The sequence below is a fragment of the Hyla sarda genome, chromosome 2 (genome assembly GCF_029499605.1).
Source record: "Hyla sarda isolate aHylSar1 chromosome 2, aHylSar1.hap1, whole genome shotgun sequence".
Taxonomy (NCBI): Eukaryota; Metazoa; Chordata; class Amphibia; order Anura; family Hylidae; genus Hyla; species Hyla sarda.
In genome coordinates, this window is record NC_079190.1 from 492180306 (window position 1) to 492188938 (window position 8633).

Genomic DNA, 8633 nt, shown 5'->3' on the forward strand with positions numbered 1-8633 from the left:
AAAAGTTGCATCTCCGTTTAAAAGTCGCCTATGTATTCCAGGTCCAACCTGGTGCATATGTCTGCAGAAAAGGACATTAACACCCACTGTAACTACTGTTATTGTTCTGCATCATGAAACAAAGCTACTACATTAATGTTAATATTAATTATAGAAAAAATGTATTATATAACTAATAACTCTATTAATTTTAAGGTTGAACATACACACTGCACACCTTGTTTATTTTAGGGCACGTACATGCTGGCGTACCCACTAAATTTTAAAATTAATGTTGTGTTATAACAGAATAAGGCACAAAATAATTGTGTAAGAATTTTTACAGACTACCGTATTTATCGGCGTATAACACGCACTTTTAAAACTTTAATTCAAGGCAAAAAGTCTGCCTGCGTGTTATAAGCCGATAAATCTTTTTGTCACTGATTCAAAGCGGCCGCAGCAGCGGCTGCTTGTTAAGGATTAGCAGCCTGGCCGCGGCCACTTTAAATCAGTGACCAGCGCGCGGCTCCCCCTTTGTTTTTTTTTACATTTTCCTTCTTTTCCCCTCTGCTTTTTATTGTATTGTTTTTTTTTTATCTTCGTTACCTAGCTGCGCTCGGCAGGCCTGGTCCGGTGTCGGCTGCGGTCAGTGAAGCCGGATGAGTGATGACCTCTGCTAGCTCCGCTGCACAAGATCAGGGACGTCCCTCATTCAATGCTGCTGCCGCTGTGACTATTCTAAGGTGGCTGCGGTTAGGCTGCCAGCGGCGACCACACTGACCAGCGGCGGATGCAGCGAATGATGAATGACGTCCCTGATGCTGTGCAGCCGGCAGAGTACGTCACTCATCCAGCTTCACTGACCGCAGCCCGCAAGACCCGACACCGGACCTGGCCTGCCGAGCGCGGCTAAGTAAGGAAGATGGGAAAAATGTATACATCAAAAACGGAGGGAAAGGGGATGATGAAAGGGGGGCATGGTGTGAGGGGGGCAAGATGAGAGGGGGCAAGATGAGAGGGGGCAAGATGAGAGGGGGCATGGTGAGAGGGGAGCATGGTGAGAGGGGGCATGGTGAGAGGGGGGCATGGTGAGAGGGGGGCATGGTGAGAGGGGGGCATGGTGAGAGGGGGCATGGTGAGAGGGGGGCATGGTGAGAGGGGGGCATGGTGAGAGGGGGGCATGGTGAGAGGGGGCATGGTGAGAGGGGGGCATGGTGAGAAGGGGGCATGGTGAGAAGGGGGCATGATGAGAAGGGGGCATGATGAGAAGGGGGCATGATGAGAAGGGGGCATGGTGAGAAGGGGGCATGATGAGAGGGGGCATGGTGAGAAGGGGGCATGATGAGAGGGGGCATGATGAGAAGGGGGCATGGTGAGAAGGGGGCATGATGAGAGGGGGCATGGTGAGAAGAGGGCATGATGAGAGGGGGCATGATGAGAAGGGGGCATGATGAGAGGGGGCATGATGAGAGGGGGCATGGTGAGAGGAGGGCATGATGAGAGGGGGCATGATGAGAGGGGGCATGATGAGAGGGGGCATGATGAGAAGGGGGCATGGTGAGAAGGGGGCATGATGAGAGGGGGCATGGTGAGAAGAGGGCATGATGAGAGGGGGCATGATGAGAAGGGGGCATGATGAGAGGGGGCATGATGAGAGGGGGCATGGTGAGAGGAGGGCACGATGAGAGGGGGCATGGTGAGAAGAGGGCATGATGAGAGGGGGCATGATAAGAAGGGGGCATGGTGAGAAGGGGGCATGATGAGAGGGGGCATGGTGAGAAGAGGGCATGATGAGAGGGGGCATGATGAGAAGGGGGCATGATGAGAGGGGGCATGATGAGAGGGGGCATGGTGAGAAGAGGGTATGATGAGAGGGGGTATGGTGAGAAGGGGGCATGATGAGAGGGGGCATGATAAGAGAGGGGTGGGGGAATGATAAGACAGTGGGGAATGATGAGAGGGTAAGGGGGGGGGGTGTAAATGTGGCACACGGGCTGATAAAAGGGGAGGAATGATGTGGCACTGGAAGGGGGGACCAAACTGAAGTTCAGGCAAAATCAAAGTTAGAGGGATGATATGGCATTTAGTCTGTCATTTATCTTATATGTATTTTTTTTTTAACTTAAATTTCCCTATTAAAATGGGGGTGCGTGTTATACGCCAGTGCGTGTTATACGCCGATAAATACGGTATGTAAATAACCCATATGTGGCACAAAAAAATTTCCTTAAAAAAAGAAACATTCATAGTAATACGGCTTCATGCACATTTTGGGGTGGGTAACGTACCGAGACGTTTTTTTTTTTTTGCTTGTGGCTTCACTATTGTTTATGTGCCTGTTGGTGCTGCGCTGTCTTCCTTCCTGAAGTAAACTCCGGCCTCAGCGCAGCGACGCAAGACTCCGCCCACCGACATCACAAAATGCGGGGTCAAAATTAAACAAAAAAGCCTCCAGAGTACGGATATTCATGGTGCAGCATAGTATTTAAATTATGAGGAGGGTGGATGGGTTTTTGCGGGATAGTTGGAGTGCAGCTATTTAGGGCCAGGCCGGCGAATCAGGGTGTCACCCGATGCGGTACAAGTGGCCGTGATGTCATGAGCAGGGTGCGGCCGTGACGTCTCAAGCCTCTGGTATTGCACCCGATGCTCTAAATGAACGCCGGGTGTAGCAGGGAGATCGCAGGGGATAAGATGTCTAGGGGCGGAGTACTCCTTTAAGGTCTGGCTCTGAGCACTCATATTGGAAACAGGGTGAAGAGGTGAAAAGTGGGCGATTGAAAAAAGAAGACCAGGAGCTGCGTCAGGACAAGCAGGGGGACCAGAGGTAGGTAAGTATAGTTTTAAGGCAGAGGTATGGCAGCCATACACAGACACTTCTAATTACATCTACCATGTACTTTGAGGACAACAAACTACCAGGTACCTGTGTATGGGCATATGATGAGCGCCCCTGGTGGTTCTGTGAGGTAATGTCCAGTTCTGTCAGTGTGATACAGCTGGAATCATATAACTACAAAAAAGACATATGTCCTTTAACCGCTTAAGGACCAATACAAGTAAACCTGTACGCCCCTGAAAGACCATTCCTGTTTTTTCAAATCAGGCATGTCTGTCTATATTAGAGAACTAGCTGAGTACCTGGCATTCCTTCCTAGGATTAGGAATTTTTCATTTTCATGCACCAATGTTCCAAAAATCTGTCAGACACCTGTGGGGTGTAAAGGATCACTGTACCCCTTATTAAATTCTGTGAGGGGTGTAGTTTCCAAAATGGGGTCACATGTGGGGGGGGGCACTGTTCTGGCACTATGGGGACTTTGCAAACCCACATGGCCTTCAATTTCGGATACATTCTCTCTCCAAAATCCCAATGGAGCTCCTTCTCTTCTGAGCATTGTAGTTCGCCCGCAGAGAACTTTACATCCACATATGGGGTATGTTCTTACTCAGAAGAAATGAAGTTACAAATTTTGTGAAAATGAAAAATTTAGGGTAACACCAGCATTTTAGTGAAAATTTTTTTCTTTTTCATTTTCACATCCAACTTTAATGAAAATTCATCAAACACCTGTGGGGTGTTAAGGCTCACCTTGTTACATTCCATGAGGGGTGTAGTTTCCAAAAGCGGTCACATGTGGGTATTTATTGTTTTGCGTTTATGTCAGAACCCTGTAAAATCAGCCACCCATGTGCAAATCACCAATTTAGGCCTCAAATGTACATAGTGCACTCTCACTCCTGAGCCTTGTTGTGCGTCCGCAGAGCATTTTACGCTCACATATGGTGTATTTCCGTGCTCAGGAGAAATTGTGTTACAAATTTTGGGGGTCTTTTTTTCTTTTTACTGCTTGTGAAAATTAAAAGTATGGGGCAACACCAGCATGTTAGTGTAAAAAAATAAAAAAATTTCACTAACATGCTGGTGTAGACCCCAACTTTATCTTTTCATAAGGGGTAAAAGGAGAATGTTTTTTTTCTTTCTATAGGGGGGGACTGTGTAGGGGTATATGTATATGTAGTGTTTTACTTTTTATATTGTGTAGGTGTAGTGTAGTGTTTTTAGGGTACATGCACATGGTTGGGTTTACAGTGAATTCCTCGCTGGGAGTTTGAGCTGCGGCGGAAACTTTGCCGCATCTCAAACTTGCAGCACAAAACTCACTGTAAACCCGCCCATGTGAATGTACCCTGTACATTCACATGGGGGGGGGGGGGGGGGCAAACCTGGTCGTTATCGGGTTAAGGTCAACCAAGGAGGTGAAGGAAAGGGGTATGGGTGGATGAAGGGGAGGGGATTTATTGTATTCATGTTTTTTTTTTTTTGTTCTTTATAGCGTACCCGTCAGATCCAACAAAAAAACTTATTTTTTATACATCACTCAGTACCTAATCCTGACCATGTATATCTAATTTTTATGTGTCTAGCACCGTTCTTTTATTTTTTTATTACACTTTTTCATTTAGCTCACTAGTTTGAATTCCTCTCACTGTGCTAGTCTCCGCCCCCTCCCTCAGTATGCTGTCTGCTCATATCTCCCCTAGCATTAGCAAAACTATAACTCTCAGCTTGCAGGACACAAGCTGACAATGGGAGGATTTTTCCTCCAGGTGTGAGCCCTGCGCTCACAGCTGTCAATCAAGGAAGTGTGTCCATGACATAGGTGATGATTCATGGACACAGCAGGACAAGTATGTGTCCAAGCAGGTGGGGGGGGGGCAGTTGTTTGACTGGCTTTTTCAGTATGAAATACTGAAAATGTTCTAATGAAAGCAATTGCAATACCAATTGGCTATACATGCCTTATAACATAACAAAAGTTTTTCTATCTGACAGTACCCATTTAAAGACAAACTAGCAGTTCATATTGTTGGTGTAACTTTAATATTAATATATTAATGGCATTTATAACAGCTGGGTTAGGGGTTTATCCTCTCTCCTGTAGAGTGTAAGCTCTTATGTACAGGATCCTCTCTCCTGTAGAGTGTAAGCTCTTATGGACAGGGTCCTCTCTTTTGAAGAGTGTAAGCTCTTATGGACAGGGCCCTCTCTCCTGTAGAGTGTAAGCTCTTATGTACAGGGCCCTCTCTCCTGTAGAGTGTAAGCTCTTATGCTCAGGGACCTCTCTCCTGTATAGTGTAAGCTCTTATGTACAAGGCCCACTCTCCTGTAGAGTGTAAGCTCTTATGGACAGGGTCCTCTCTCCTGTAGAGTGTAAGCTCTTATGGACAGGGTCCTCTCTCCTGTAGAGTGTAATCTCTTATGGACAGGGTCCTCTCTCCTGTAGAGTGTAAGCTCTTATGGACAGGGCCCTCTCTCCTGTAGAGTGTAAGCTCTTATGTACAGGATCCTCTCTCCTGTAGAGTGTAAGCTCTTATGTAGAGGGTCCTCTCTCCTGTAGAGTGTAAGCTCTTATGGACAGGGTCCTCTCTCCTGTATAGTGTAATCTCTTATGTACAGGGTCCTCTCTCCTGTAGAGTGTAAGCTCTTATGTACAGGGCCCTCTCTCCTGTAGAGTGTAAGTTCTTATGTACAGGGTCCTCTCTCCTGTATAGTGTAAGCTCTTATGTACAGGGTCCTCTCTCCTGTATAGTGTAAGCTCTTATGTACAGGGCCCTCTCTCCTGTAGAGTGTAAGCTCTTATGTACAGGGTCCTCTCTCCTGTAGAGTGTAAGCTCTTATGGACAGGGTCCTCTCTCCTGTAGAGTGTAAGCTCTTATGGACAGGGTCCTCTCTCCTTTAGAGTATAAGCTCTTATGGACAGGGTCCTCTCTCCTGTAGAGTGTAAGCTCTTATGTACAGGGTCCTCTCTCCTGTATAGTGTAATCTCTTATGTACAGGGTCCTCTCTCCTGTAGAGTGTAAGCTCTTATGTACAGGGTCCTCTCTCCTGTAGAGTGTAAGTTCTTATGTACAGGGTCCTCTCTCCTGTATAGTGTAAGCTCTTATGCACAGGGTCCTCTCTCCTGTATAGTGTAAGCTCTTATGTACAGGGCCCTCTCTCCTGTAGAGTGTAAGCTCTTATGTACAGGGTCCTCTCTCCTGTAAAGTGTGGTTTCCCCGTACAGGACCTGGTCCTGTCCCTTGTCTAAGGTCCCCGCAGCTAGAGTCCCTCCATGTCTATAGGACTCTCCTGTAGGGCTTACCTCTGGTCGTCTTAAGTAAAGAGTGTACATATTAATTTAGTGAATAAAAAATATATGTATAGGACCTTAATGGTCATGTGATACACAGTTGTAATGTATAAAATGCTTGAGGACCTTTGCCCAGCCCTCTTAATATATATATATATATATATATATATATATATATATATATATATATATATATAAGGGGCTGCTGCCACTAAATTCCCTCTCTCGGTTCCTGCTCTTAGTTCAGGATTATCAAGCAAGCACAACATCTCAGCAGCAGCATCAATTCAAGCTAGGCCTGAAGCCTAATATCCAGCAGCCACAAAACGTGAGTTACCAAAGCTCAAACTACTGAATCCTGTGTGACTACTATCAGCTCAAATATTCTAAAATAGTAGCCCAGTGGCTAGCATCAAAAGCTCATTGCTTCCAAGTCCCAGCAAACCTGTGAGGAACCTGTATCCCGGTTCATGACTGAAGGGACGTTAGATATACCCCTTCCTAACGTAACCCATAAAACCATCCACCCATTTTCACCACCCCCCATACCCCACATAAAACCCATCACACTTTTGTGGTGAAAATGGCCGGACAGGCCATTTATTAACATTTCACAAATATTTAACATTTAACATACCAAATATTTTATAACATTTTCTTTTTCCAACTGGCACTAACAACTTTTTACCCCTGGCCGCATACAACGGGCCCGGGGGCACCAATCAACGATAGTGCCTACTCCAACCACTCCTGGGGCCCCGATACACCACCAGGAGGCCCATACAGCTGTGTCCCCAACAGCTGTCCAACACTTAAACCAAAATTCAGCAACTGTGCTCAATTGATTTCACCAAATGACTCCTTCTTCCTGCCCCACACTTACCAAGAAAACCAGACCCAATATCAGGGAGGGTGGGCGGGACCTTTCCCTCTTCACTAACTCTGTGAGAATGCAGCGTCCTGTCCTCGCTGCACGTACCCACCCCTTAGCTCCTCCCACTGCCCTTACCCTGACCTCGCTGGCCTGAGTTTCACCTATGCCTATCTTGTTCTTAAAGGGGCCACTACCCTTTATTATTAACCCCTACCAAAAACCCCTATAATTAAATTGATAGTGCAGGGAGGGGGGTTACTACGGGTTCCCCTGTGCTCCATTTTGCTCCCACTCTTGACAAGACTGTTATGTTCAATACCGTTGCATAAAATCTGCAAGTAAAGTTTCTTCAGTTTACTTCATAAAATCTGCTGTGGACATTCCATTTATTCTCCCCACCGTTTATGGGACGGTTGACGGTAGGATCATTAACACTAAAGAAACCGCACCCTGGCATCACAACATTAATGGGTTAATACCACCAGACCCTGCATTAACATTACCGCAACACCCCAGACACCATTGTTGTACTCTGGAGGGGTAATGGTGTCTGCGGAGTGGTAGTGTAGGGTATTGGTATTAACCCTTTGTTGTCGTGGCGCCAGGGTGAGGTTTCCTTAGTGTAATGGTCCTACCGCCAACCATCCCTTAAACGGTAGGGAAAAATAAAGGAATGTCCACAGCAAATATTGATGAAAACCGGAATAAACTTTACTGCATATTTTATGCAACTGCAGGTAACAAAACAGTCTTTGTATAGAGGACCGTAGTTCAGGTTCCTCACAGGTTTGCTGGGACTTCTGAGTGCAATGAGCTTTGGTTTGCTAGCCACTGTGCTATTGGATTTAAGATAATTGAGTTGCAGTAGTCACACAGGAAGGTAAGGCTGCGGAAGATAAGTGCTTCAGGCCTAGCTTGAATTGATGATGAGATATGAGATGTACTTTCTCTGATAATCCAGAATCAAGAGAGAGAATTTAGTGGCAACAGACCCTTATATATTAAGGGGGTGGAGCAAAGCTCATTGGATAGCCAAACCTGTCAGTCCTGACCCATGGAACTCTGGGTATATCACATGACCCAAAGGTCCTTAAACGATAGCATAACATAAATTAAAGGCACGTGACCTCTAAGGTCCTATACAGAAGTATCCTAGATTAATTAAATATATACATTAAATATTACAATATTAAGAGACGACTAGGGGTTAGCCCTTCAGGAGAGCCCATTAGCATGGAGGGACTCTGGCTGAGGGGACTCCAGACAAAAGGACAGGACCAAGTCTTGTACTGGAACACCACAACATTACCCTCCAGTCACCACAAGAGTGTAAGCTCTTATGTACAGGGTCCTCTCTCCTGTAGAGTTTAAGCTCTTATGTACAGGGTCCTCTCTCCTGTAGAGTGTAAGCTCTTATGTACAGGGTCCTCTCTCCTGTAGAGTATAAGCTCTTATGTACAGGATCCTCTCTCCTGTAGAGTGTAAGCTCTTATGTACAGGGTCCTCTCTCCTGTAGAGTTTAAGCTCTTATGTGCAGGATCCTCTCTCCTCTAGAGTGTAAGCTCTAAATACCATATACGACAGAGGATAAGCTCCCCCCCCCCCCTCCATTGTGTTAGTGATATTCTGTAGGAAAATTGAAG

General features: G+C 46.1%; 1 protein-coding gene across 1 annotated transcript in view; it reads right to left on the reverse strand.

The window, feature by feature from the left end:
- The window catches only part of ERG (ETS transcription factor ERG), a 414806-nt gene that overhangs the window by 201985 nt on the left and 204188 nt on the right, over nt 1-8633 (reverse strand). The window lies entirely within an intron of this gene.